At 44.2% G+C, this 26,519-nt stretch overlaps 1 protein-coding gene across 3 annotated transcripts in view; it reads right to left on the bottom strand.

The window, feature by feature from the left end:
• The window catches only part of LOC138296317 (amine sulfotransferase-like), a 511,069-nt gene extending 490,469 nt beyond the window's left edge, over positions 1–20,600 (bottom strand). For 2 of the 3 annotated variants that reach the window (XM_069235350.1, XM_069235353.1), the window contains exon 1: positions 20,497–20,600. The gene's annotated coding sequence lies outside the window, so the exon portion shown is untranslated. The remainder of the gene's footprint in view (positions 1–20,496) is intronic. The other variant, XM_069235351.1, reaches the window with a different exon arrangement.
• Between the last annotated feature and the right edge of the window lie 5,919 nt (positions 20,601–26,519).

Below are 26,519 nucleotides of genomic sequence, written 5' to 3'. Positions count from 1 at the left end.
TGCTGGTGTCTCTAACGTTGAATGAAATCCTGGGACTTGATATCCTAGGTTTCCCCATGAAGACCAAGAATGGCTGTGTGTTCTCAGAAATGCTGTGTTATTGGTTCCACATCTCCCCACCTACACCCTGTAACTGAGATAACTGCAAATGTAGCACTGGCTCATTCTAATTTATTTGTGTTAGGGGAATTTAGAATATGGGCAGAGGATCTACCCCATCTACTGCATATAAAGATTTATGTGGTTCTTGCAATGCTTTCGGTCTTCAACATATGGTTTCTGGCCCTACTCAGACCAGTGGCCATATGCTAGACCTTATTTTTGCCCCAGAAATGTTGGTCTCTATGTTGGATATTATCCCACTTTGTTGGACAAATCATGCCTTGGTGACTTTTGTCCTCCATGTAACAACATCAAGTTTTGCTAACAAAACAGAGACTGATGTGTTGTAATGTAAGTAGGATGGAATGCTTGGAATGTGGGGAGGCACTGGAATGGGAAGCTGTCGTGGTGTTCTGAAAAAAGTCAGTTATTGGACTGGCTGGTGAAGGGAAGCCACGTAGCCATTTCTTCGTGAATAAAACTACGTATTTGAAATGGAAATGACTCCAAGTTTATATGCGGCACTACATTGATTATCTCATCCTCGTCGCAAATACATTTTTATAACATTGGAGGGCACTTTTCAATTTAACAGGATGCCTTTTGGTTTATTATATGCTGACAGTGTGTTTCAAAGAATGATGTCATCTGTTTTCAAAGGGGTGGACAATGTCATTTTCTTCCAAGAAGATATTCTTGTATTTGGGGAAACTATCCAAAGACATAGGCCCTCATTCTGACCTTGGCGGGCGTCGGAGGCCGCCCGCCAAAGTCCCGCCGTCAGATTACCGTTCCGCGGTCGAAAGACCGCGGCGGTAATTCTGACTTTCCCGCTGGGCTGGCGGGCGGTCGCCTTCAGACCGCCCGCCAGCCCAGCGGGAAAGAGGCTTCCACGATGAAGCCGGCTCGGAATCGAGCCGGCGGAGTGGAAGCTGTGCGACGGGTGCAGTTGCACCCGTCGCGTATTTCAGTGTCTGCGCAGCAGACAGTGAAATACATGTAGGGGCCCTCTTACGGGGGCCCCTGCAATGCCCATGCCAGTGGCATGGGCACTGCAGGGGCCCCCAGGGGCCCCGCGACCCCCCCTACCGCCATCCGGATCCCGGCGGTCCGACCGCCGGGATCTGGATGGCGGTAGGGGGGGTCGGAATCCCCGCGGCGGTGCAGCAAGCTGCGCCGCCGCGGAGGATTCAATGGGGCGGCGGTACACTGGCGGGACCCCGCCAGTGGTGCCGGTCCGACCGCGGCTTTACCGCCGCGGTCGGAATCCCCATTGGAGCACCGCCGGCCTGTCGGCGGTGCTCCCGCGGTCCTCCGCCCTGGCGGTCAAAGACCGCCAGGGTCAGAATGACCACCATAATGTTGCATTGAGGCAAGTGTTTTATAGACTCTCAGGAGAGAAAAATGTAAGTTCTTGGTGGAAGAGCTTGAGTATTTGGGGCATACTTTGTCCGAAGAAGGAGTAAGACCAAAAAGAGATTTATTAAGAGCCATCAGAGATGCTCCTCCACCAAGTAACAAAGATCTTTTATGGGTCTAATAGAATATTATTCAAAAGGTATTAAAATCTTTGCTGACAAAACTGAGGATTTAAGGAAGTTACTTAAGAAAAACGTTAGCTTTGTTTGGGGTGATGCACAAACACTCTGTTTTAACACCATCAAGAAAGAACTGTATAATGCTGAAGTTTTGGTACAATTTGATGTCAACTGGAAGTCTGTTGTCACTGTGGATGCAAGTGCGGTGAAGTTAGGCACTGTATTATCTCAGCATCATGTTGGAGGAGAACGAGCAGTACCAATTGCTTCGAGAAAGCTCACCTCTAGTGAAAGGAACTATTCGGTTATAGAGAGAGAAGCCTTGGCTGCTGTTTAGTCTTTAGAATATTTTCGCACCTTTATTTGGGGTACAACAGTTATGTTGCGCACTGATCATAAACCTTTGGTCAAGTTGTTGGCAGCAGGTGGTGCTGGGAATGGCTCTGCAAGGCTAGCTTGGTTGGCCTCACTCTTGCAGGAGTACATGTGCGTGTAGAACATATTTCAGGCTGGCGGAATGTGCAGGCAGATTGTTTGTCTCATTTGCTTGTTCAGGATTTCCGCAGAATGGATTTGGAAGGTATGAATGGTGGCGAAGTAGTAGCAAGTGTTGAAGATGTGTGCGAGTGTTTGCAAGGGGCCATTTCAAAGGACAAATGGGTGTCAAGTTTGAAGGATGATGTTGTTTTAAGTGAAGTTGTTGGATTGGTGAAGAGCGGTGCGAAGAGAGAGAGTTGTGTAAGTTCAGCTTTGCGTCCATACTTGAAGGTATTGGATGAATTATCGGCATGTGAAGATGTATTGCTGTTGAGAGGGGACAAGTTCATTCTGCTTTTGTGTTTGAGATTTGAATTATTTAGGTTGACCCATGAAGGACATTTGGGTCAGACGTTAACCAAGAAGAGATTAAGAGAGAATTTTTGGTGGCCAGGAATGGATGGTGCTGTGGAGGAATGGGTGGAGAAGTGCATCATGTGTAAAAACAGCGAGAAGAGATTGAGGGTTGGCAGGCAATCCTGTAGAAGTGTCATTGAGAATCCAGGAGTGGTGTGGCACAGTGTGTGTGTGGACTTCATAGGACCGTTGGCACATTTGAGTACTCCGTTGATGTTTGCCATGGTTATGGTGGATGTTCACTCCAAATGGTTGGTGGTAAAATTTATGAAGGATATCACCACAAGGTCTACTATTAAGGTCTTAGATACGATCTTTAGAGAAGAAGGATGTCCGTGCAGGATTATCACGGATAATGTATCAACAGAGATGAAAAATTTCTTGGATAGTTCTGGTATAAAGCATTCTCACACGAGTCTGTATAATCCCCGGGCCAATGGCATTGTTGAGAGGGCGAATCGTTTGGTGAAGGGAGCAATACAAATGGCGCTGGTGAATGGTAAAAATGTGGAGTCAATGGTGTCTGACATGGTTTGGGCTCATCGTACTACAAGGAATACTGTCACAGGTGAGGTTCCTTTTGAGCTGATGAGAAGGAGAAAGGCAGGAACAAGACTGTTACCGGAGTGGATGAGAATTTTATTGGATGACTGTTTGGTTTGGGGGCAGTTGGGTCCTAGGAATAGTAAGGTTGGAAAGGAGTAAGAGGAGAGAAGGAGTGGAACTTCTTGTTTGCGAGGTGGTAACAGGATTTTTAAAGGTGATTGGGTGAAAATTAGGGTCAAAGCAGGCAGGTGGAGGAATTTTCAGGGACCATTCAAGGTGAGAGAGGTGCATAATTTTTTTGTGATACTGGAGAACGGAGAAAAGTGGAATTTGAGGAAGGTGGCTAAGTATGGAGGTGCTGATGCTGTTCGGATTAGGGAGAAGTGTGGTGGTGCAGAGGTTAACAGTGGTAATGAGGATGCAGGTTGCAGTAGTTATATGTTGATGGATGATGAGTCCTTGATCCATAATAGTGGTAGTAGGGTTACTGCAGAGACCAACAGTGGAGTGGCCAATAGTGGAGTGGATGCAAGAGTTGATGGGGGGTTCACCCAGTTTAGGAGAACTCAGAGGAGTCACAGAATTCCTGCATATTTGGGAGATTTTGTGATGTAAATGTATTGTATATTTTGTTTTTCTGTTGGGGGGTTCACACAGTTTAGGAGAACTCAGAGGAGTCACAGAATTCCTGAATATTTGGAAGATTTTGTGATGTAAAATTGTTGTATATTTTGTTTTTCTGTTTTTTTTTGTTTTATTAAAAAAGGGGAACAATGTGTTGTAATGTAAGTAGGATGGAATGCTTGAAATGTGGGGAGGCATTGGAACGGGCGGCTGTCGTGGCGTTCTGAAAAAAGTTTCTTCATGAATAAAACAACGTCTTTGAAATGGAAATGACTCCAAATTTATTTGCGGCACTACACTCTCAAAACATCAGTAGGGCATGGCATAAACTTGGCAACTCCTTTTCATAAGGAGCTACCCTACCTTACTTCCTTTTTTGATCAAGACAAACCTGTGGGTGAAAACTAAGGAGTAATGGAAGCAAACATTCATGAACTCCTTGACTTTGAGATCCCTTTGCAAGTTAGGAGAAAGTGTAATCGTCCCTCCGCCCCTTGGTATAAGCCTTCCCTAAAACAACTAAAGTTGGTACGTTAACCAGCTGAGAGAAAATGGCATAGTTCTTGAAAGGACGAAGGCTAAAGCCCTCAAAAAAGCTTCCTTACAGAAATATGAGAAAGCAATTAATGTAGCTAAAGCAGATTTTTATGCCTCACCCTTTTTAACTGGCCCCAATAATGTTAAAAACAATATTTGAGATTATGCTGGAATTATCCAATCCAGTATGTGTGGAAAAAATTCAGCCCCGTGTCAGGAACTATGCAATACTCTTGCAATATTTATTATAATGGTTGAGCTGCTTATGCTAATCAATGGTGGCACATCAGCTATTCTGATTTTATTAGACCTTTCTGCCGCCTTCGATACGGTAGAACATAATATCCTCCTAGACAGACTTTCTACAGCCGGAAAAAATGGTTTTGCATTGAGCTGTCTATCAGAACGCAGCCAGGCTCTTGATCATCTACCTTATAGGTCTGCTTTTAGAGAGGTGAAACAAGGTGTCCTCCAGGGGTCTGCTCTTAGTCCTATTTTGTTTAATCTTTACATGAGACACTTGGTGGCTCTTAACAAAGCCTATATCATCCGGGTAGTGAATTGTGGACAATACACAATTAATCTTGCCATTGGATAGAGACCATCAGGCTGAAATTACAACCTTTCATAACTGTATGAGAGAGATTGCCATCTGGCTTAATGCCAACTCATTGAAATTTACAGGAGACAAAACTGAGATTCTGTGTTGCTCTGCCAATAAAGCTCCATTGAATCTGCCAACTGGGTTACAGCCTTTACCTACTCAAGCTGAGCTTTCCCCTGTGGACACTGTCCGTAATATATGGGTGAAAATTTAACTCTGGAATCTCATGTCACTTGAGCAGCTGGGATGTGTTTCTGACTATACAGGGCCTGCAGAAAATCCTCCCCCTACTGCCATCATCTGTTAAATCTATGGTTGTACGTAGTGTGATCTTGAGTACATTAGACTACTGCAATGCACTCATTCTTGGAGCCCCTAATTATCAACTACACAAACTGTATCGAGTTCAGGTAGTAGCTGCAAGGCGAGGGTCACTTTTAAAGCTCTCTGTATAGTGTTTAAGTCCCTCCAGGGTCATGGCCCTATGTATTCCCCAAACAGCTTTCAGAAATTTATACCAGGGAGATGTTTCCGCTTATTATCAGTCAATCTTGATTGTGTTGCCAACTTTAAGAAGACTCAACAGGCTGGACCCACATTCCTTATAAAGACAGTCCAACTCTGGAATCAGCTCCCTCTTTTATCAGACACTCATCTGATCATTTATGTTTCAGGAGGGCCTTGAAAACCTGGCTCTTTCCCCAATGATTCCGATTATTTTCTGGTCGCATTTAGGATGTCCGTTATAGGTTTTAGCTCCAGGATACCTTTCAGATGACATCTGTGCTTTATAAATGTTTTAAATAAATAAAAAATAAAATAAACTTCTAGACTACCCCACAGATACACATGGAACATTCCTTCCTTCCCCTGTTAAAGCTCCAAGAAGTCTAGGATGACAAAAGCCTGGTGTAAAGTCCCTTTGTCAATGTGCTGGAGGCAATCTTTAGAAATCTAAGTGGGGCAGGGAACAGCTCCACCCTTTTATCCTGACATGATGGCCCATCCTGCCAACATCTTGTCCCCTTTGTATTACTGTCTGAGAGGAATATACGTAGGCCAACTGCAGCTATTCACAGTCGTGTGAACTAGAATACAGGCTGCAGGCACCAAATGGTTAGGACAAGAAAAATGACAAATTTCTAAAAGTGTTATTTTCAGAATTGTTACTTAAAATCTGACTTTGCCATTCGGGAGGATTTTAAATTACAAATCGTTTGTGACCAAACATGATTCTTTTACCTGTTCCCAATCAAAAGCTATCACTTATTAAATGTAATGAGGTAATCCAAATTCATCCTATGGGAGAGATAATCCTCCCAGTAGTAAAAATTGAATCTGAGAGTTTTTCACTACCAGGGTCTGTACAACTTGAAAACACATGTCCTACCTTTTTAAATGCAACGTTCCTCATCCCATGGTTAGCTGTTTAGGGCCTTCTTTAGGGATGACTTATATGTATTAAAAAAGGAGGCTTTGGTTTGTCAAAAGGTTTATTTGCCAGGTTGAACTGACAGTTTAAAACCACATACAGGTAGGCCTGAGGCATATTTAACGTACCACTTAAATGGGTGAGACAATGAGTGCTGCAGGCTTACCAATAGCATTTAATATACAGGCCCTGGGTATATGTAGTACCACTTTATCAGGATTAAATGTAAATTAAAGGTGCCACTCAGGTTTAGGCCAATTTTATAATTCTTTAAGGATTGAGCACAAACCGACTACCACTGGTTAGCATTGGTAAAGCGCACAGTCCTATAGCCAACAAAAGCAAATTTCAGCAAACAGGAGGGGAGAGTGCAAAATGTTTGGGGGAAGGCCAAAGACTGGCAGGTCTAACAGAGGTACCGTTGATCTGGAGCAAATTAGTAGCAGTCTGAGCCTCACTTAAAGCAATATACATCAAAAGAGCAGAGCACACGCTGCTCAGGCTGAAGCAAACATATTACAACATGGGTGAAAATAGCAGGGAAGGTTTTTGCCTGTAAACTCTTGGAGCTATAATGGCAGATGACAGGGTGGCAACCATCAAAACAAGTGCATGGGTAATGACTAATGAGGATACAGAAATTAAATAACTTTTACAGATTTCAACAGTTGGTTGTACGTGGTGAAGCAGGGAGACTGAGAGGTGGCTGCAAAATACCTTTAAAGTGCAGTTCTAACATAGCTCACAGACACACAAGCTGCCTCATTTGATAACCTCATCATCATAGATGAAGGTTATGGCTCCTGAATATCAAGTTCAGTGGGACACTTATACCATGGACAAAAAATTGAGGGACAAAATACCTAAAGGTAAGTATTTACAGATTTTCTGTACCTTTCCCTACATATTTGTACCTTGGTGAAACATATATATTGTAAAGGTACAAAGATGTGGAGTTAAGAATAGTAAATCTCTACTACCCACTGTGCACAACCCTTTTGATATTGTGTCACTCAATATGTTGGCCCTGTTATTAGTGTGCCACAATATTCTTGTGCTCAATATTTAAGTGTGCTATGATAGATGATGTGACTGCTTGCATCTCAAAATCATAATCTTCAAAACCCCATGACCAAACAGATTCACAGGAATATTTTATTAAATCTTCAACATATTTGGCTCCATTTCAAACCCCATAATATTATGGAAGGAGCTGAAGGGGGAACAGAATTTAGGGGTGCCCGCCACTCATACAATCAATCTATCAAAGTGAAAAAAGGCCCTGTTCCTTTATCCAGCATCTTATTCTAGACCCTTGTAGGAATGGTGGACAAAGGGTTATGACTATAGAGTAATACCGGGGTGCTGGAGCAGAGGTATTACTTTGAATGATTGCCCAATTCTAACTCACCTGTATAACTCATTTAGGGATTGAAAATTAACAGCTGATCCAATAGAGGAAGTATAATTAGTAGTCTTAACCAAATGGGGAAAGGTCTCCTGCTCCTCTTTCTTGTCATTACCCTTATTTAACAAAGATGTCAAACTTTTAATGGAGATCATGGTGAACAGACTAGGCCCTGTATGTGAAGCTTAATTAACCCATGTAAAACAGTTTTCATACCAGGGAGAAACTGCTCAGACAAACACCTTCTCCATGCAATGGACAATGTAAAAAGAATATGAAAAATAGCTTTACTCCTGGAAGTTGATGCTGAAAAAACATTCAACAGGGTACATTGGCCATTTCTCAAGAAAGTATTGGAGGTGTGTGGCTGACGTGGCAGATTATGCACATTGATCCTCAGCTGCTGTAGAGATACAATAACCAGGATTTTTGTCAATGGAGATATCTCTGTCTGGAGAAGCATTAACCAGGGTTGCCCCCATCACCTGCCCTCTTTGCCGTCAGTATGGACATACCGGCAACCTGAATGAGATACCAGAATGAAATCAAGGGGATTTATGGTGATGATGTGTTAGTTGCTTTAATGAACCCAGTTATCTCATTGCCATTTTTGAAGGATATTGGGAGATTGTATCACCATGTTCTTTTTAGAATAAATCTGCAGAAATCCTTGATTCTCAATGTGTGTACCCCTGTAGAATGGAGACATCCGTTGAAGAAGAGGTTTCAATTTGAAAGGGCTTAAAATCATAACCCATACTTGGGACTTACAATATCATGCTCTTTCTATAAGGCAGCACATGAAAAGTACAATTAACTTACTCATCCTATAGACAGATCTTTAAATGTGGCACTTGGGTGTTGTTAGAAATAGGGTCTCTAGTTGTCAGTCAGCTTACACCCTGCCCAAGTAGGGACCCTCACTCTAGTCAGGGTAAGGGAGATACCCAGCTCAGATAACCCCTGCCCACCCCTTTGGTACCTTGGCACAAGCAATCAGGCTTATCTCAAAGGCAATGTGTAAGGTATTTACACAAACACATACAGTAACACAGTGAAAACACCACAAAAGGACTCCATACCAGTTTAGACAATAGCAAAAATGTATCTAAATCAAACAAGACCAAATCAACATAATTCCAACATACACAAGTAAAGATATAGGCCATCATTAGAACTCTAGCGGTCGGCGGTAATTTGGGGAAAGGTACTACCAACAGGCCGGTGGTACCTTTTCCCAAATTATGACATTGGCGGTTTACCTCAAGGAAGGAATTCCCTGGCACTGACAGGGATCTGCCCTGCTCCCCTCCCCATGCACATATAGTCACATTCAGGCTTTCACGTACTTATTCAACGCGACTCACACGCGCATGCATGCATTCATAAACAGATACCCCCCACACACAACACTCCCCCACACACACACAGAGAAAACACCCCAACCCCCTCTTCTGTCAGAGAACGCAACTTACCTGATGCAGGGGGTCCTCAGGCTGGAGACGGGAAGCGACGCTGCTGTCAGCAGCAGCGTCCGCCAGCAAAACACCTCCAGGCCGTATCATTGCTCATGACACTGTAGGTGGTGTTTTGCTGGCGTGGCATCGCTGCTGACAGCAGCGCCACCATACCGCCATCTGCCGCCATGACCGTCGGCGGTATTCCACCAGCCGTCTGGCGGAATTCTGACGAGGGTCATAATGCGAGTGGGCGGCTGGTAGCCACGGCGATGGTATGTTGACGGCTGCCGCCGTGGTGGTAGGCAGCAGTTACCGCCAATGTCTTAATGAGGGCCATAATGTTTTAAAGTTAAAAAAGAGTCTTAATCCATAAGAATCAATAGATGCATTGTTTTAGCACAAAGCACCTGGTATGGGTCAAAAATAAAGCCACAAGGGCGAGGGTGCATCAGAAAAGCAAGTGATTCCTTACTCACAAATGAGGCTGTGTGTCGATTCTTTCCCTGTCAAGTAAGTGATGTGTCGATTATTTTCTCACTGGGAAGGGATGCATCAAATTACAGACAGGCAGCCTCAGGTCCGTGCAGTGATGTTGAATTTTTGATGGCCAGGGTCAATGTGTGAAAATTTCCAGCACAATGTGCGAAGAGGCTGTGTTGACAGCAGGCTCTACATTGATTCTCTAGCCACGAGGCAGGCGTTGGAGTTTCAGCCACAGGACAGGTGGTGTGTTGATTTTTCTGATGCACACACAGTGGTGTGTGGATTTTACCCGGCAGGTTACCAGCTCACACTCCAAGGGCCAAGGGACTGGATGTGGCACCACTTGGCAAGTCAGGGGTCTCAGCAAGAGAACCCAGGTGCCCACAGATGAAGTCTGTGATTTCATACAGGAGGCAAGATCAGACTATCCCTTGGAGAAACTTTATAAGCAGGATTCAAAGCAGAGTCCAGTCTCTGTCCTCTCTAAGTCAGAAGCAGCAATTGCAGACCAACCCAGCAAAGCACACGCAGCAAAGGGGAAGTACGCCTCCTCACAGCTCTTCAGATCCTTGGTAGAGGTTCCTCTTGATTCAGAAATAATGTAAAGTTGTGGGGTCAGCAGTCTAGTACTTATAATTATTTCTGCCTTTAAAGTAGACAAATTTGAAAGGAAAGTCTTTGGAGTGTTCCTTGCCTTGCCCTTGCCACTCCCTAGGAGGTGGGAGACTGTATTGTGTGAGGTCAGTCACAGCCCTTTCGAGTGCAAGTGTCAGCTAATTCGACCTACTCTAGCCCAGGAAGATCCATCAGGATATACAGGACACACATCAGCTCCGTTTGTGTTACTGTCTAGAGTGATTTCACAAACAGCCCAACTGTCAGTTTGACCCAGACGTGGATTCAGCAGCCAAGCAGAAGCACAGAATGGTTTAAGAAAAACAATGTCCACTTTCTAAAAGTGCCATTTTCAAACTCATAATCTAAACTACATCTTTACCAGAAGATGTATTGTTAAACTGTGAGTTCAGAGATCCCCAACTCTATATCTCTATCTGCTCCCCCTGGAAAATTACACTTAAAAGGTATTTAAAGGCAATCCCCATGTTACCCTATGGGAGAGATAGGCCTTACAATAATAAAAAATTAATTTAATAGTATTTCACTATCAGGACATGTAAAACACACCAGTACATGTCCTGCCTTTTAAATACACTTCATCCTACCAACGGGCCTATCTAGGGCCTACCTTAGTGGTACCTTATGTGTACTAAAAGGGAAGGGTGGGGCCTGCCAAATGGGGGTGCACTTGCCAGGTCTTGTTTGGGCTGGACTGTTCCCATTAGGAACAGGGTCAAGACTGATTTCCATGTGGCTGGGTCCAAACTGGGGTGGCATGGTGAGCAAAAGAACAATGGATTAAACCCTGTCCACCATTCATTTGTGTTATTAAAGTTGCCCTAAGTGGGAATGGTATGCCCAGATGTGGGTCCCATGCTCACTGTGCCACTGGATTCAAGCTAGCCTGGCTGATGAGCGGTGATACCCTGAAACCGGTCCCAGGATGCTTGTTTCTGGTCCAGGGAGGACCTGGCTTGGCAGTTCGGGCTGGACTGTTCCCATGAGGAACAGGGTCAAAACTGATTTGCATATGACTGGGTCCCACCTGGGGTGGCATGGTAAGCAAAAGAACAATGGATTAAACCCAGATCTGTGACTGGGGGTGAGTGTTTGTATTGTCAGCACTCCATCCATCATCCTTTTGTGTTGCTGCACTTGCTAGGTCGACATAGCAGGTTAAAACTACACACAGACACTGCAAAGGTAGATCTGAGACATGTTTACAGGGCTACTCATGTGGGTGGCACAATCAGTGCTGCAGGCCCACAAGTAGCATTTGATTTACAGGCCCTGTGCACCTCTCGTGCACTTCACTAGGGACTAACCAGTAAATCAAATGTGCCAATCATGGAAAACCAATCAGAATCACAATTTACACAGAGAACATATGCAGTTTAGCATTTGTGAGCTGTGGTAAAGTGCCCAGAGTCCTAAAGCCAACATAAACAGTTCAGAAAAAATAGGAGGAAGGAAGCAAAAAGTTTTGGGATGACCCTGCAAAAAAGGGGCCAGGTCCAAGAGATGGCCTGGTGTGGCTCAACAGAATTTTGGCTGCCAAAACAACAGCTTTACCTAGATATGTTTACTTGGCTTAGACCCTGCATCTTCAGCCACCTAGGGGTGCCCCAGAGAAACTCCAACAAGGGAAGAAGCCTAGAATAGCTGCAAGGGAAAACTTTAGCTCATCAGAAAAGAAGAAACTCAGCATGCCAACTATACTTAACTATTATTGCACAGCCCGACTATGATATATGCTCAAGTAGAAAAGCAGGGGAAGTGAAAATCATTCATTGACCAATAAGTTGCTGGAGACTATGAGGGTCATTCTGACCCTGGCGGGCGGCGGGAACCGCCAAATGCGGGAACTGCCAAATGGCCGCTCCGCGGTCTGGGCCGGCGGGCGACTGCCAAAAGATCACCCGCCGGCCCAGCGGGAAAGGCCCTGCAACAATGAAGCCGGCTCCGAATGGAGCCGGCGGAGTTGCAGGGGTGCGACGGGTGCAGTTGCACCCGTCGCGATTTTCACTGTCTGCAATGCAGACAGTGAAAATCCTTGTGGGGCCCTGTTAGGGGACCCCTGCACTGCCCATGCCAGTGGCATGGGCAGTGCAGGGGCCCCCAGGGGCCCCATGACACCCGTTCCCGCCATCCTGTTTCTGGCGGTGTAAACCGCCAGAAACAGGCTGGCGGGAAGGGGGTCGGAATCCCCATGGCGGCGCTGCTTCTCCGGGCCAGGGGAAATCCGTCGGGAAACCGCCGGAACCCCTTTTCTGACCGCGGCTTTACAGCCGCGGTCAGAATGGCCCTGGAAGCACCGCCAGCCTGTTGACGGTGCTTTCGTCTCCCTCCACCCTGGCGGTCGATGACCGCCAGGGTTGGAATGAGGGCCTATATTTGGAAATCAGCATCACTGCCCAAAGAAATCAAAATGTGGGGGCTTTTTTCCTCCCCTGTCACAATGGACACAATGACTTTCTGGGATACCATGATGAAGAAAGGCCTTTCATCCTTACAATCCCTGCTTACAATGTTAATAGGTAACCTTGATTTCACTATTGTTCTTGACCGGGGCCAGTACGTAGCCTTGCAAGATTGGGGATGGAAAATGGTGAACATTTCTATGATAATGAAGATCTTAAAACTTTTGCCTAAATTGAGGCTGACTATGGGGTGTCAGAGTATGAAAAACTGAAGTATCTGAAATTCAGGCTTGAGTAACACAATGCGCTTGAAGCATAGACCACCAGACCACTATCTCAAAATGAAAAGTGGTAATTCATGAAGGCAGACAAAAATCATATGCTAGCTGAGATTTATGAATTCCTCATGGCAGATCCCCAATGCAGTAGGACCTCTGAACAATGGAGATGGGACTTGAGGCTAGGTAGATCCTTGTCAGTTAAAGAGTTGAAAGAGCTTGGTTAGGAGCATGGGTGAGTATGAATAGCTCATTAGCTCATTCAACATTGGAACATTAAATAAGATAGCCTCTTAGTGGTATTACATCCATGAAAGGATACATGCTTGTGAAACCTCGAGGAGAAGTGAATTTCGGAGGAATTGTGAAAGCTTCTTGCGTTCTTCCAATGGCATTTACCTAAACTCAAAAGATCTTGGAAGGAAGTATTGTAAATTAATTTAATGTTCAATAACTTAATCATCAGACTCCCAACATATGATATTTTAGGCATTGCTGACAAGCTCATGTATCCATTAAGGACTCAGAGGTGACACGTAATTTACCTATTGCTAGGTGTGGCAAAACAGATGCTGAGATGACATATATTGTCAAAAGGTCTTGGATCTATTGGCTATGGGAGCTGATAAGCATGATGAATATATACATGGCACTTGATGGGAAAGGCAAGTTGTTTGGAACACTGTGGAATCCATGCTTGGCACTCTTTTGACAGAGTTCATTGATATAACCAGTCCCAGGTTCCCTATATTGTTATGCATTACAGATTCACCTTGCCCTGAACCTGAGGGACTTCCAGTGGAACAACATGGAATGAATGATTGATTACAGATGTTCATAATCTTTTGGATCTTTTCTTAGGTGAATGGGTTTGACTAAAGTTTCAACTGAATGATCTAAGGCAGCAGAAGGACTTTGGTTACGGAATCAGAAGAAAGGTTAGTTTCCTTGTTTAACATTTAAGGTTATTCCTAACAATTAAGCTAAGAGGGGCAATCAGGAGCATATTCACACGTAGCTGAAAGAGTGGCTAGTAGCCAGGTGGTTCCACATAGCCGGTGGGTGAAGGCGCGTGTATGTGCACTTGCTTAAAACCAATAAAAAAGAATTGATCCATAAAGTGGTAACTTCACCTCACAACAGTCTAAAAGGAAAACTTCAAATTACAATAGGGGTGTTTCTTCTTATCTCCTTGGTGCCAGAGTCCTTTCAGGCATGTCAGTAATTCTGTTGTAAAAAAGTATTTAATTGCTTACATCAAAAAAGCTGTCTAGGAAGTTACCAATATTAGTGACATAGGGGGTCATTCTGACCCCGGCGGTCTAAGACCGCCGGGGCCAGGGTCGGCGGGAGCACCGGCGACAGGCCGGCGGTGCCCCGCAGGGCATTCTGACCGCGGCGGTTCGGCCGCGGTCAGAAGAGGCAAACCGGTGGTCTCCCGCCGGTTTACCGCTGCCCTTAGAATCCCCCATGGCGGCGCAGCTTGCTGCGCCGCCATGGGGGATTCTGACACCCCCTACCGCCATCCTGTTCCTGGCGGTTCGCCCGCCAGGAACAGGATGGCGGTAGGGGGTGCCGCGGGGCCCCTGGGGGCCCCTGCCGTGCCCATGCCAATGGCATGGGCACGGCAGGGGCCCCCGTAAGAGGGCCCCGAAAAGTATTTCAGTGTCTGCTAAGCAGACACTGAAATACGCGACGGGTGCAACTGCACCCGTCGCACCCCTGCAACTACGCCGGCTCAATTCTGAGCCGGCGTCCTCGTTGCAGGGGCATTTCCTCTGGGCCGGCGGGCGCTCTTTTGGAGAGCGCCCGCCGGCCCAGAGGAAATGTCTGAATGGCCGCCGCGGTCTTTTGACCGCGGTGCGGTCATTCAGCGGCGGTACCCTGGCGGACGGCCTCCGCCGTCCGCCAGGGTCAGAATGAGGCCCTTAGCCCTGTGCCTCAATGTTTGGTGTAAACTGTCTTCTGTCTGAGCCTACAAGGACTGTAATCTAAGCATTAGCTCTGCTGTCTGAATCTGTGAAATCCGTCTAGCTCTGCTGTCAATGGTGTTTGAGCTCTGTGTAACTTTTAATTTTGCCTGTCCTTTCCTAGTAAATTCTCACTCATAATATGAAAGGACTGTATGAGGGCAGGGGATGGTGGTGAACTTTGGAAATGGTGGGGCATTAATTCCTGAATTGAACTGCATGGATTGGGCAAGTCTAAGGCCATTTTAATAGGTTCCAGGGGTAGAGACAGAGAGTGACATTGTATATAAAGTATATAACATATTTATTAATTTGCAATTAGAATTGCTTTCATTGTTTTATCTTGTCCCTTCCAAGTGACAATAACAAATAATCTGAGTGTTTGGCATACCACGCAATCATTTCCTTGAAGTGATAATATTAAATATGTCAGATGTCCAAAAGGCGCACTGAATAGGGGAATTTAAGAAAATAAATAGATGTAACAATTGGATTTATATTCTACTGATTTGAAAGGTTTATGTCTAATCTTCAAAGGAACTCTTGAAAATTGGATTTCTGGTTGGCAGAAGTAAGCACCCTGTCCAAGTGAGAACCACAATTTTAGTCAAAGTAAGTCACAAACACACCCTCAATTAACCCCCATGGTAGCTTGGCACGGAACAGTCACCTTAACTTAAGAGGCAAAATGTGTAAAATATTTGTGCAACACTTCAAACAGTGAAACAGTCAAAACACCAAGCAAAAAGATACCATACCTGATTAGAAAAAGAAAGTTTAATTTATTGAGTAAAACAAGACCAAAAAAACAAAATCCAATAAGTTGAATTTGAGATATGCATTTTAAAGAATAAAGTGAAATGTAGTGCTTAAAAGCAGAAAGTGCAAACCGGGGCTATCTGGCCACACTAAACTGGGTAAAATCTGAAAGTTCGGGCCAACAGCAATAGAGCACAGGTCCGATACAGGGACCAGCCTTGTCCTGCTGCAAAAGTACCTTGTTTGCGTCAACATTGAGGGAGATGTGAGGAGTGGTCAGTAGGGTGTAGAGGATCTGTCAGATGCGAGCCGCGCAAAGTCAGAGATTCTTCAGAAATGGAGACGATGCGCTGCACAATCCGCGATGCAATGTCCACGATCTGGGCAGTAGTGATGATGCATTGGTGTTGAAGGAGCTGTGCCGGTATTGTTAACGCTGAATTTTACTAGTGAATAATCATGTATTCTAAACGTTGAATTTGCATAGAAAATGAGTTAACGTAGAGAAATAATACATGCATTTGAAATTGCGCCTACTTGAGTGGCCGTCAATGTTCATGAAGTGTACTTATTATTGGATTATTAATGTAAAATGTTGTGCTAATGTTTGCATTAATGTAGTAGTATGTCACATTAAAGGTTATGTATTATGCATTTGCTTTGTTTATCGTAGGTCTGAACTTAGCGAGGTGTTGGGCTTAGTTGCACAGCCTCATGTCAAGCTACATTTTCTGAGGCGCACTATAAAATGGCTGCTTAGAGAATTAAATTGTGATTTTCCACTGTCCTGACCAAATGCTAGTAGCTGAAATTCTTTCCCATGAGAACTGCTTGCTAGAATATGCAGTGCTAGTTAGGGATACATTGTATAACTTAGTGTGTGTAAAGACGACCTTCCCAAGAGAACACAATGGATGCACTGACTGGAGTATAAGCTGATAAAATATTGATACCTGACAAGCCCAACGAGAGGAACAGGAGAAGAGGAGCCAATCATAGACATGTGAACCGTGTACTAGTAAATTTTTAGATTTGGGGTTCTACTTTCATTGGACTAAACGTAAACATATGATTCTGTGACCAATAGCAATGTGGAAAGTAGTTTTAGAAATCTAACTTAGCCAGACTGCACGGAGAGAAGAAAGGCCATTCCACAATAGTATTCTTAACTGTCTTGAGTGTTTAGGTATTACTTTTCCGAACTGCATGAAGAGACTTTGCTTTCCTGAACTTTAATGCTGAATTCTGATGCCTTGCTGACCTAACTGATTGTCAATTGCCTAGGACTGTCAGAGCTTGCTGAACCATACTGAGGCAAGGTATAAGACAATGTTACTGATTGTTATGTCTATTTGCTTTTGTACCTAGGTACCAACCGCTAATTTTGACAGAGCCATAGTTAGATGTTTTCCGAATTTGTGTTGACTAAATTGTTTTGCATGAAGTACAAACATGCTATTCTATTCTGAAGGTTAGTTAGGGTACTCACTGATGATGCTTGCTACACGTAATAACAGTTGATGTATTTTTTTTGCTGAATCTAAATGTATGCCATTTCGTTTGCGCAGTTATTCTTGCTATTGATTTGTACTGTAATCTTAGAATGTGTAGTGGTCCAAGCTTTGCTATTTCCTATTCTTTAGGAGATTTGGTCAGCCAGTATTGTTTGTGTATGCTTACCATTTGATTTTGAGACTAAGGGGGTCATTCTGACCCTGGCGGCCACCCGACCACGGGAGCACCGCCAACAGGCTGGCGGTGCTCCCACGAGCATTCTGACCGCGGCGGTTCAGCCGCGGTCAGAAGCGGAAAGTCGGCGGTCTCCCGCCGACTTTCCGCTGCTCGGGGGAATCCTCCATGGCTGCGGAGCGCGCTCCGCAGCCATGGGGATTCTGACACCCCCTACCGCCATCCTGTTCCTGGCGGGTCTCCCGCCAGGAACAGGATGGCGGTAGGGGGTGCCGCGGGGGCCCTGGGGGCCCCTGCAGTGCCCATGGCATGGGCACTGCAGGGGCCCCCGTAAGAGGGCCCTGCAAAGTATTTCAGTGTCTGCCATGCAGACACTGAAATACGCGACGGGTGCAACTGCACCCGTCGCACCCCTGCAACTACGCCGGCTCAATTCTGAGCCGGCGTCCTCGTTGCAGGGGCATTTCCTCTGGGCTGGCGGGCGCTCTTTTGGAGAGCGCCCGCCGGCCCAGAGGAAATGTTAGAATGGTCGCCGCGGTCTTGTGACCGCGGTGCGGTCATTTGGCGGCGGAACCTTGGCGGACGGCCTCCGCCGTCCGCCAAGGTTAGAATCAGGCCCTAAGTTATGTGACATTGGCTTTGTTAATATAGGGAAATAAACATTCAAACTTTTACATAAAGGTGTGGTTATTCATGACTAAAAGGTAATGGTGTGTGGAAATTAAAGCCTCCTATGATTATTGATGTTATTGATTGTTACTGCTATTGATTTGCATTGGTACCGGGTCTCCTGGTGGGAACTACTCTAAGCGCAGCCAAAAGGTTCATCGACCTACAAACGTGTCCCTTTATAAATCATTGTAAATGAGCCAAATGAGGTCAAACGCACTACCAGTTCCGGGAGCCGCAATGGTATTGATTCATTGATTTTGATTGAAACAGCACTCCATACCCACTTCCAAGGTTCCAGTACTGGATTAGCACCACTTGGCAGGGCATGACTCACAGCTGGCAGGTTCCAGGTATTGCACAGGTGAGTTGGAAGCCTTTTACATCCCTGAAACTTCAGAAACCAGGAGGAAATGCAGTAAGCCTTTGGAGTCACTCTGATTCTAGTTTGGAGAGATGCAGGGCCAGTCCTTCTCACTCACAGGCATGCAGGTCAGTAAAGCAGAGTGGGAGTACATCTTGCAGTCCAGCAGATTGGTGTCCTTTCAGCAGCACAGCAGTCATTCTTCATGGCAGACTATCCACAGCTCTACAACTGTACTGAAGTGGTAGTGTCAGAAGTCCAAATCTTATTCCCAGCGGTGCCTTTGAAGTGAGGGAGATTTCAAAGAGATGCCTTTGAAGTCCACAGAGACGCACTAGAGGGGGGGGTATGCAGCCCTTTGTTTGGGAACACAACACAGTTGACTCAGGTGTGTCTGCTCCGCCCTCCCATCCTGCCCAGGGTGGCCCATAAGGATGCAGATGGCCCATCAGTCACAACTAAGCTTCTTTTCTGTGTGGCTGTCTAGAGGGAATGCACAAAGCCCAGCTGTAACCCACCCCAGGCATGGATTCAGAGGCAGCCAAAAGGCACCAATGGTTAAAGAACGAAAATGCCAACTTTCTAAAAGTGGCATTTTAAGAATTACAATTTCAAATCTGCCATCACCATAAATTGTGATTCCAGAAACACCAACGTTGGTGGTCCCATCTCTTCCCAATTGGAAGTTACACTTATAAAATGTAATATGATAATCCCAGTGTTATCAATTGGGAGAGATAGTACATGTCTTGCTTTTTAATATATTGCACCCTGCCCTTGGCCTGTCCAGGGCCTATACCAGGAGTGACTTTAAAATATTAAAAAGGAATGTTTGGGCCTGGCAAGAGGGTTAATTCGCCAGGTTATCACCGTAGTTTAAAATTGCACTCATAGGGTCTGCAATGGCAGGTTTGGGACATGTTTAAAGGGCTACTTTAAGTGGGTGACACAATTGCTCCTGCAGACCTACTAGTAGCATGTAATTTACAGGTCCTGGGCACATGTAGTGCACTTTACTAGGGACTTAAAGGAAAATTTAATATGACCATTTGTGGATAAGCTAATGTTACCACGTTTGAAAGAGAGATCACATGCAGTTTAGCACTTGTTAGCAATGGTAAAGTGCCCAGAGTCCTAAAGTCAGCAAAAACGAGGTCATCAACACAGGAGGTCTGAAGGCAAAAAGTCAGAGGAAACCACTCAAAGGATGCCAGGTATAACAGGAATACTTAAGTGTCAAAAGTTAGGCATTTGAAGCAATCACATACACTGGGATTTCTTAACTGTTAACATTGTGCGACCCCAACTAAAAATATAACCAGGCAAAGTATGTAAACTACTTCCATTTATTAAGTAACAGATTAGCACAAATAATACTCAAATACATCTGAGAAATGTTTATTTTGTTTGCAGCCATTGAAAGGAGTTTAAATGTAACCGGATTTGAGTGCACCATGTGGTTACAATATGTCAAAATCTAAAACAGTTCCAATACCGTTGCTAAACAGTCTAAGACACACAAACATAAAATGTAATACATTTATCTTTTGTTAAATATATAGGCCCGATTAGATGAACCGCACCAGTATGATGCAATTTTTGCACCAACGTTTCCAAATTCCACGGATAGCATCCATGCTGGTGAAATTGCTCACCGACATTTGTTAGCGACTTGTGAACTGACTGACAGGTACTACGTTGTTTAGCACCTATGTATTGTGCAAATACTGGTGCAATGTAGGCAATCCAGTAAAAAATACACAAATCTATAAATACATCTTGCTATTCTTAGAGCAAATGCTTTATCAAATCACATGTTTATTTTTATAGGGAAACTTTTTAGTACCGTGTAGATCAATGACAAAATGAGCCAATATACCTAGAACATGTTCTAGGATGAGCCACAAAATAGAACATGGATTTCTACAAGCCAATAGATGAAGAAACTGGCCATAGCGTAGACTAACTGAAAGAAAAAAACAAGTTACTTCAAAATCTATAGATTATTCCAAGTTATAGATAGTATTTCCTCTTTATTTGCTGGTCCATATATAAACGTATGCAAATCACTTCAGGATTTGCTAAAAGAGGATGCCAATACCTTATTCCTGCAGGCTCGGTTTTTATGTTGTTTTTCCGCAGCCTCGAAAACGCAGCAGTTCGTTATGATTTCTCATGTGAAAGTTTCTCTGGGCGTTGTATACAGATCTTAAAAAGCCTAGAAATGATTGTTATGCAATTTTTTATGAGCTGGCTTTACTGCAGGGAAATGCTTTCCAGGACCGTTTCCAAACTCACCTCATCCAAGACTGTGTAATATTTAACTAGACCTAATTTCATCTTCACTAGATCTCAATACGTTTTGTGAAACAACAATGTGGAAATCAGAGCTGCGCAAAGTTCAGTAGGAACACGTGTATGGGATCCTCAAATGACCTCTCAGTTATATCTTTAAGAAGAGGTACGGCGCTCTCCAGCTAATTGCAGGATAATGTATGCAAGTAGGTGAAGGGGTCCAGGCGCCCCACCAGGAGCAGTATTTGTACACAGTTCAGCCTCTCCATGATGACTAGCGTGGCACAGAAATACATAACATCAAGGGACACTCTAACTGCAAGATTTGTCACCAAAGACTGAAATGCCAAGCAGAATGTCCAACTTACTTGTACCCTAAATTCTGTTCTGTTTCTTGCAGTGATATTTTGCGTAAATTATGATTCTCGAGGCACAAATTAGTAACATTCTTCCAGTACATGGAATTAGATAGGAACATAACACTGCCTTCCTCTGTTAATTTACTACAACGGATATTATCTTATATTTTTATGAAGTTTAAACACTGGATAATTGAATTATTGAGTGCGATTTACGTGTTCTCTGAGTCTTTAACCCTATATCAGCCTTCAGGAGACAAAAAAGGCAGTTGATAACATTCCAGTGACGTTACAGCAGTACCTGGTTCCTGAAGGGCCCGAGTGAACCGACAATACTTCATGCAGGTTTCACTGGTTGCCTGAGTTCTTTAAAACCTGGAGAAATGACTTGACAAGTACTTTCAAGGCAAACGGTTCGCCTATTTTTAGCCTAAAGGTAAACAGCAGCGGGTGGGGCACATGTTCTGGCCGTCACCTCCCAATGACGTTTACCCTTCTCCTCCGAGACTACTATAATACAATCAGCATTTGGGTGAGCCAATAAGAAAGCAGTATACTATTAGATGATATAAGCAGAATAAAATAAATTCAGTCCCTTGAGCCCTGTTTTGTCGGGCCTTTTGCTCCAGTTTGTACGGGTAGTAATCGGCTATTGCTCATCACAGTAGTTTACCAAAGATCCCCAAATTCACAATTCTGGGTGGCTGAGTGGTGGCAGACCTAGCTGACAGCCATCATCTCAGACAGCCATCCTCCAGTGGCCTAACAAAGGCACCCCACCCCCGAGCTCCAGGAACCTCACCAGCACAGTAGTCTGGCCTGAGACCTCCTGACTGAGTCCGCAGGGGGAGGCCCTCTCAAGTTTTGTTACACCACTGCCACTAGCATTTCCATAGTTCTACATTTACAATGATATTTCTTCACTGCTACAAACCCTATAAGATGATTTTCCCATTTCAGTCATGGAAATGGTACTTGGTAGCCTCCCAATGGTAGATTCGTAATAGTGTAGCTATCCTGTGATGAGTCCACTAAATGGGTATCACAATGAACTCTTCCTTGAAGCATCCTTTGTCTTAATAGCAAACAGTGACTTTCAATTCTTGTTGCCAATGTATGTGTTGTCCTAAAATTACCTATTAGGTGTAGCATGAAGAAAGAAGCAGAACACAATAAGCTTACAGTTACTTTTTTTCCTAGAAGCAAGTAGAGAGATAAAGATGTCCCAGGAGGTGCAATAGATGCTCACAACTCAGTCTCTGAATTTGCCTGCTACAGCCAGCCCTATCTACGCAGATCAATCATGCATGATCGCAGTCCACAGAAGGTAGAACTACATGCTGTTGAGAAGAAGCCAATTATTGTGGATGACTCCTTATGCCTTAGAGCCTAAACCCTTAGGTTTTGGTGTCCCTCAGGGTTTGGCACTAAGCTCAACACTGTTCAATGTTTATTTGGCTAGATTGGCTGCACTTGTTGAATCCTACGGCGTTCAAATAGTGTCTTACACTGGAAACACTCAACTTCTACTTATCCTAGATAGAAACGTACCCAATGCTTTTAGTAAATGTAAGGCTTGTCTTACAGTGATATTCCAGTGAATTTGCTCTAGTAACTTACAATGCAACACTAGTAAAACAGAAATTCTGCTTTTTGGTCCACCCGTTCCATTTGGGATGATGATTGTTGCCGGAGTGGTCTGCCACCTCCACCCGCCTCTGCTACCATATTACAGAATCTGGGGGTAAAGTTTGACATTTCTGTCTCTATTGGTCCTCTGGTGGCTGGTGTTTTAGGGGCCTGCTTTGGACTTCTGAAAGTTTTAAAGACATTTCTCTATCTGCTTCCACAGATGCAGCAGAAAATGGTGACAGACTCTTATCACATCACAGCTGGACTATGTAAATTCTTTATATTGGGCTCTTCCTGCTTATCTTCTTGATAGACACCTTCTGGTCCAGAATTCCATATCTCAGCTTCGTCTGAAAATCCCAATAAAAAAACACATCCGCCCTTATCTGAAAAAGTTGCACTGGTTACCAAGGAAGAAGTAAGGTTTAAAAAGACTTGTGCTGATGCACAGATTTCTATCACTCTGGTCCTCATTACCTGGTTGACAGAATAATTCCTTATGAGACATCAAGAATGCTCCTTTCTTTGGGAACCTTGAAGGTGGTGATCTCAAAATTCAAAATAAATTGGTGGGGTTGTAGCTCCTTCTCGTTTCTGGTTCCCAGGGACTGGAATGCTATATACCAATACGTTTTTCTTATCTTCCTATGAAATTATGGATTTTGTCTTCTAACCACAGGCTTCTTCTGATCATTATATCTGCAATAAGGAAATTGTGTTTTCCTCACTTGTAATACGATATTACAAGTGGGTAGTGACATAGCACCACCACCTTCCTCTGCCACAGCAGGCTAGGACTCTCTTGCTCCATACATCATGATCTCACCTTCAGGAGAAAGACACCTTAAAATTCAGCAAAAGTTTAAGCTGCAGCCAGACGGGCCAGGAGTGGGAAGCTAGCACCACCAGCCTCCTGCCTCCTGTTATGTTATACATATTTGATCATTGTAGAAAAGGCTGCAGTTGCTAGAAGGCCAATCATACTATTACTGTCCACCATACCTACCTCCCACTGCCTTAGATACTTCTATTTAACAGCTGGTAGGTTCATCAAAGTTTGTGGGAGTCAGTGGTCAATCTCTGCCCATTCCTGTGAAGGCTTTCCATCCTGAAGCCATCACACCTTTTGATCACCAGCTTTGAAGACACGACAAATAAACAATAGCGATGTGGGGCCTATCTTTTATATCATCTCCTTATAGACAGACATTTAAGACAGGCTTTGGAGTCAAATCAAATGGCTGAGAGCAGTGTTATCAAATCAGGTGTATGAGCACCCAATTTGTTTTTCTTTGTTTTCTTGGATTTATAGTTCTGCTTTTGTTATTGAAATAAGAAGAATGCAAGCCTCAGATTGCAAAAACAAAACAGGATGATCATCCTGACATGGGCCAATTTAATACCTCTGTGCAAGGTTAAAAACACTGTTAGAAATGTGATTAATGGTTGTCAGAGTATACATCCTGACAAAGCAGGAACCACCACTCTTGTCAGGGTAAGTCAGATACACAATGTAAATGAACCTGTGTTCACCCTCTGGCAGCTCGGCACAGAGCAGGCAGGATTAACTTAAGAGGGAATGTGTAAGTTATTTGTGCAAAACACACACACACAGTCACACAATGAAAACTCCACAAATAGACTCCACACAGGTTTAGAACAAAATATAACATTTGTTTGAGTAAAACAAGAGCAAAATGCACGTAGTAGAATTCAAGATATTCATTTTTAATTAAAAGATTAGATGTGAAAACAGTGCTTAGAAGTCAATAGCGCTAAAAGTTACTCGAAGTCATGAGGGACCGAGGTAAATCCAAAGTTCACGCTGACTATGATGGAGGGCAGGCCGGCTAATGGACGCAGACAGGTTCCGCTAACAAAGTATCTTGGATGGAGCAAAGTATCAGCATCAAAGTCTCGAGGTGCGGGGTTGAATAAGTGCTGCATCATCGTCGATCTGATGATGGAGGTGAGTGTTGGTGCCAATCCGCGCCGTTGAGAGAAGCTTTGGTGTTTAACCTCTTTGCAAAGCAGGCCCTGCGTCGATGTCGAGACGCACTGTCTGTCGGTATTGAGCGTCATAGTTCATTGAGCCAAGGTTGTCTAGCAGCTGCTGCTTCAGCATCAGGAGGCAATGCGGCGGTTCCGGTCAGCACAAAGCCCTATATGCATTGGTCTCAAGTGGAAAAAGGTGCAGAAAACCCACTTCTGATGTCAAGGACTAGATGGGGCACCTCAGGCAAGTGTAGAACTCACAGATGGCAGAGTTCAGCAGCACCAGGAGAGTTGTGATCAGTCATTGGTGTCCCTGAGACTGCAGAAGAACAGAGGGCAAGCCAACAACCCCTTGGAGACACTTGTTCAGCTGGATGGGTCCAGTCCTTGTCCTCAGCAGGTCAGACATTGGCAGGCAGCAGGGCAGCTCAGCAATACAGAGAAGCAGTTCCTTGTAACAGTCAGTCCAGGCAGAGTGTCAATCTTTACAACACAGCAGTCTTTATTCCAGCAGAGTCCTTCCCAAGTCCAGTACTGATCTGATTTTAGGAAGTGGGAGACCCAATCCCTATACCCCAAAATGCCTTTGATGTGGGTGATGACTTCAAAGGTAATCTCTGAAGTGCATAAGGACCAGCCCTGTCTGCCAGGCTACCTGTGGTGGGTAGTCAGTCCTTTGTGTGGGGTGCGGCCACTTCCCTTTGAAGTATAAGTGTGGATGCCTACAATCCTCTTTGCCCAGGAAGACCCATCAGAATGCAGATAAAAACAGATGCAGTTGAGTGTCTTGTGTTGTGGCTGTCTGGAGGGAATGCACCAATGTAACTGTCACCCAACCCAGTCCAAACGTGTATTGGAGACAGGCTGTCAGGCACATAGAGCAGTAAGATCAGATGAATGCCTACTTTCTAAAAGTGGCATTTGTAAAATTGTAATGTTAAATCTGATTTTACCATTAAAGAGGATTTATCATTACCATTCCAAGGATATGAAACATGATGTGTCTACTCCTTTCTTATCAGGAACTACAGCTTAAAAGGATTATAAGAACTTCCCAATGCTAGTCTATGAGAGGAACAGGCCTCACTGAAGTGACAACAAAATAAGCTGTTTGTCAGTCACTACCAGGACATGTGAAACATAAAGGTACATGCCCTGCCTTTTATTTACTTAGCACCCTGCCCTTATGGTTACTGAGGGCTTACCATTGGAGTGACATATTTAATAAAAGGGACGTTTAAGGCTTGGGAAGAGGTTTTAAATGCCAAGTCCAAGTGACAGTGAAACTGCATACACAGGCTCTACAATGGCAGACCTGTGACATATTTACAGGGCTACTTAAGCGGGTGGCACAATCACTGTTGCAGGCCCACTAGTAACATTTAATTTACAGGCCCTGGATATATGGTACACCACTTTACAATGGGCTTACAAGTAAATTAAGTATGCCAGTTGTTGATACACCAATGTTATCATGTTTTAAGGGAGAAGCACATACACTTTAGCACTGGTCAGCAGTGATAAGGTGCTCAGAATCCTAGGCCAACAAAAAGATACAGCAAAAACCAGAGGTGAAAAGCAAGAAATCTGGGGTAAGACAAACCTAAAGATGGCAGTTCTAACAAACACCCATCTATTACATGACATATACTATCACCATCTGTACCTTAAATAGATTTTGCAAGTTCTCTTAAGCTTAAGAAACTCATTGGTGTCTTGCAATTTACATTTCATATATTGCGAGACTAATGTTTGATGAGGCTGCTATTTTTTTGCTACAGGAGACAATTGTCTGGCCTGTCACCGGTACTTAGATTCCTCCATACCAAATCCATTCTAGGGA

Source organism: Pleurodeles waltl, chromosome 5 (assembly GCF_031143425.1).
Source record: "Pleurodeles waltl isolate 20211129_DDA chromosome 5, aPleWal1.hap1.20221129, whole genome shotgun sequence".
Lineage (NCBI taxonomy): Eukaryota > Metazoa > Chordata > Amphibia > Caudata > Salamandridae > Pleurodeles > Pleurodeles waltl.
Note: the sequence above shows the minus strand (reverse complement) of the source record. Positions and strands in the feature narration are given on the sequence as shown.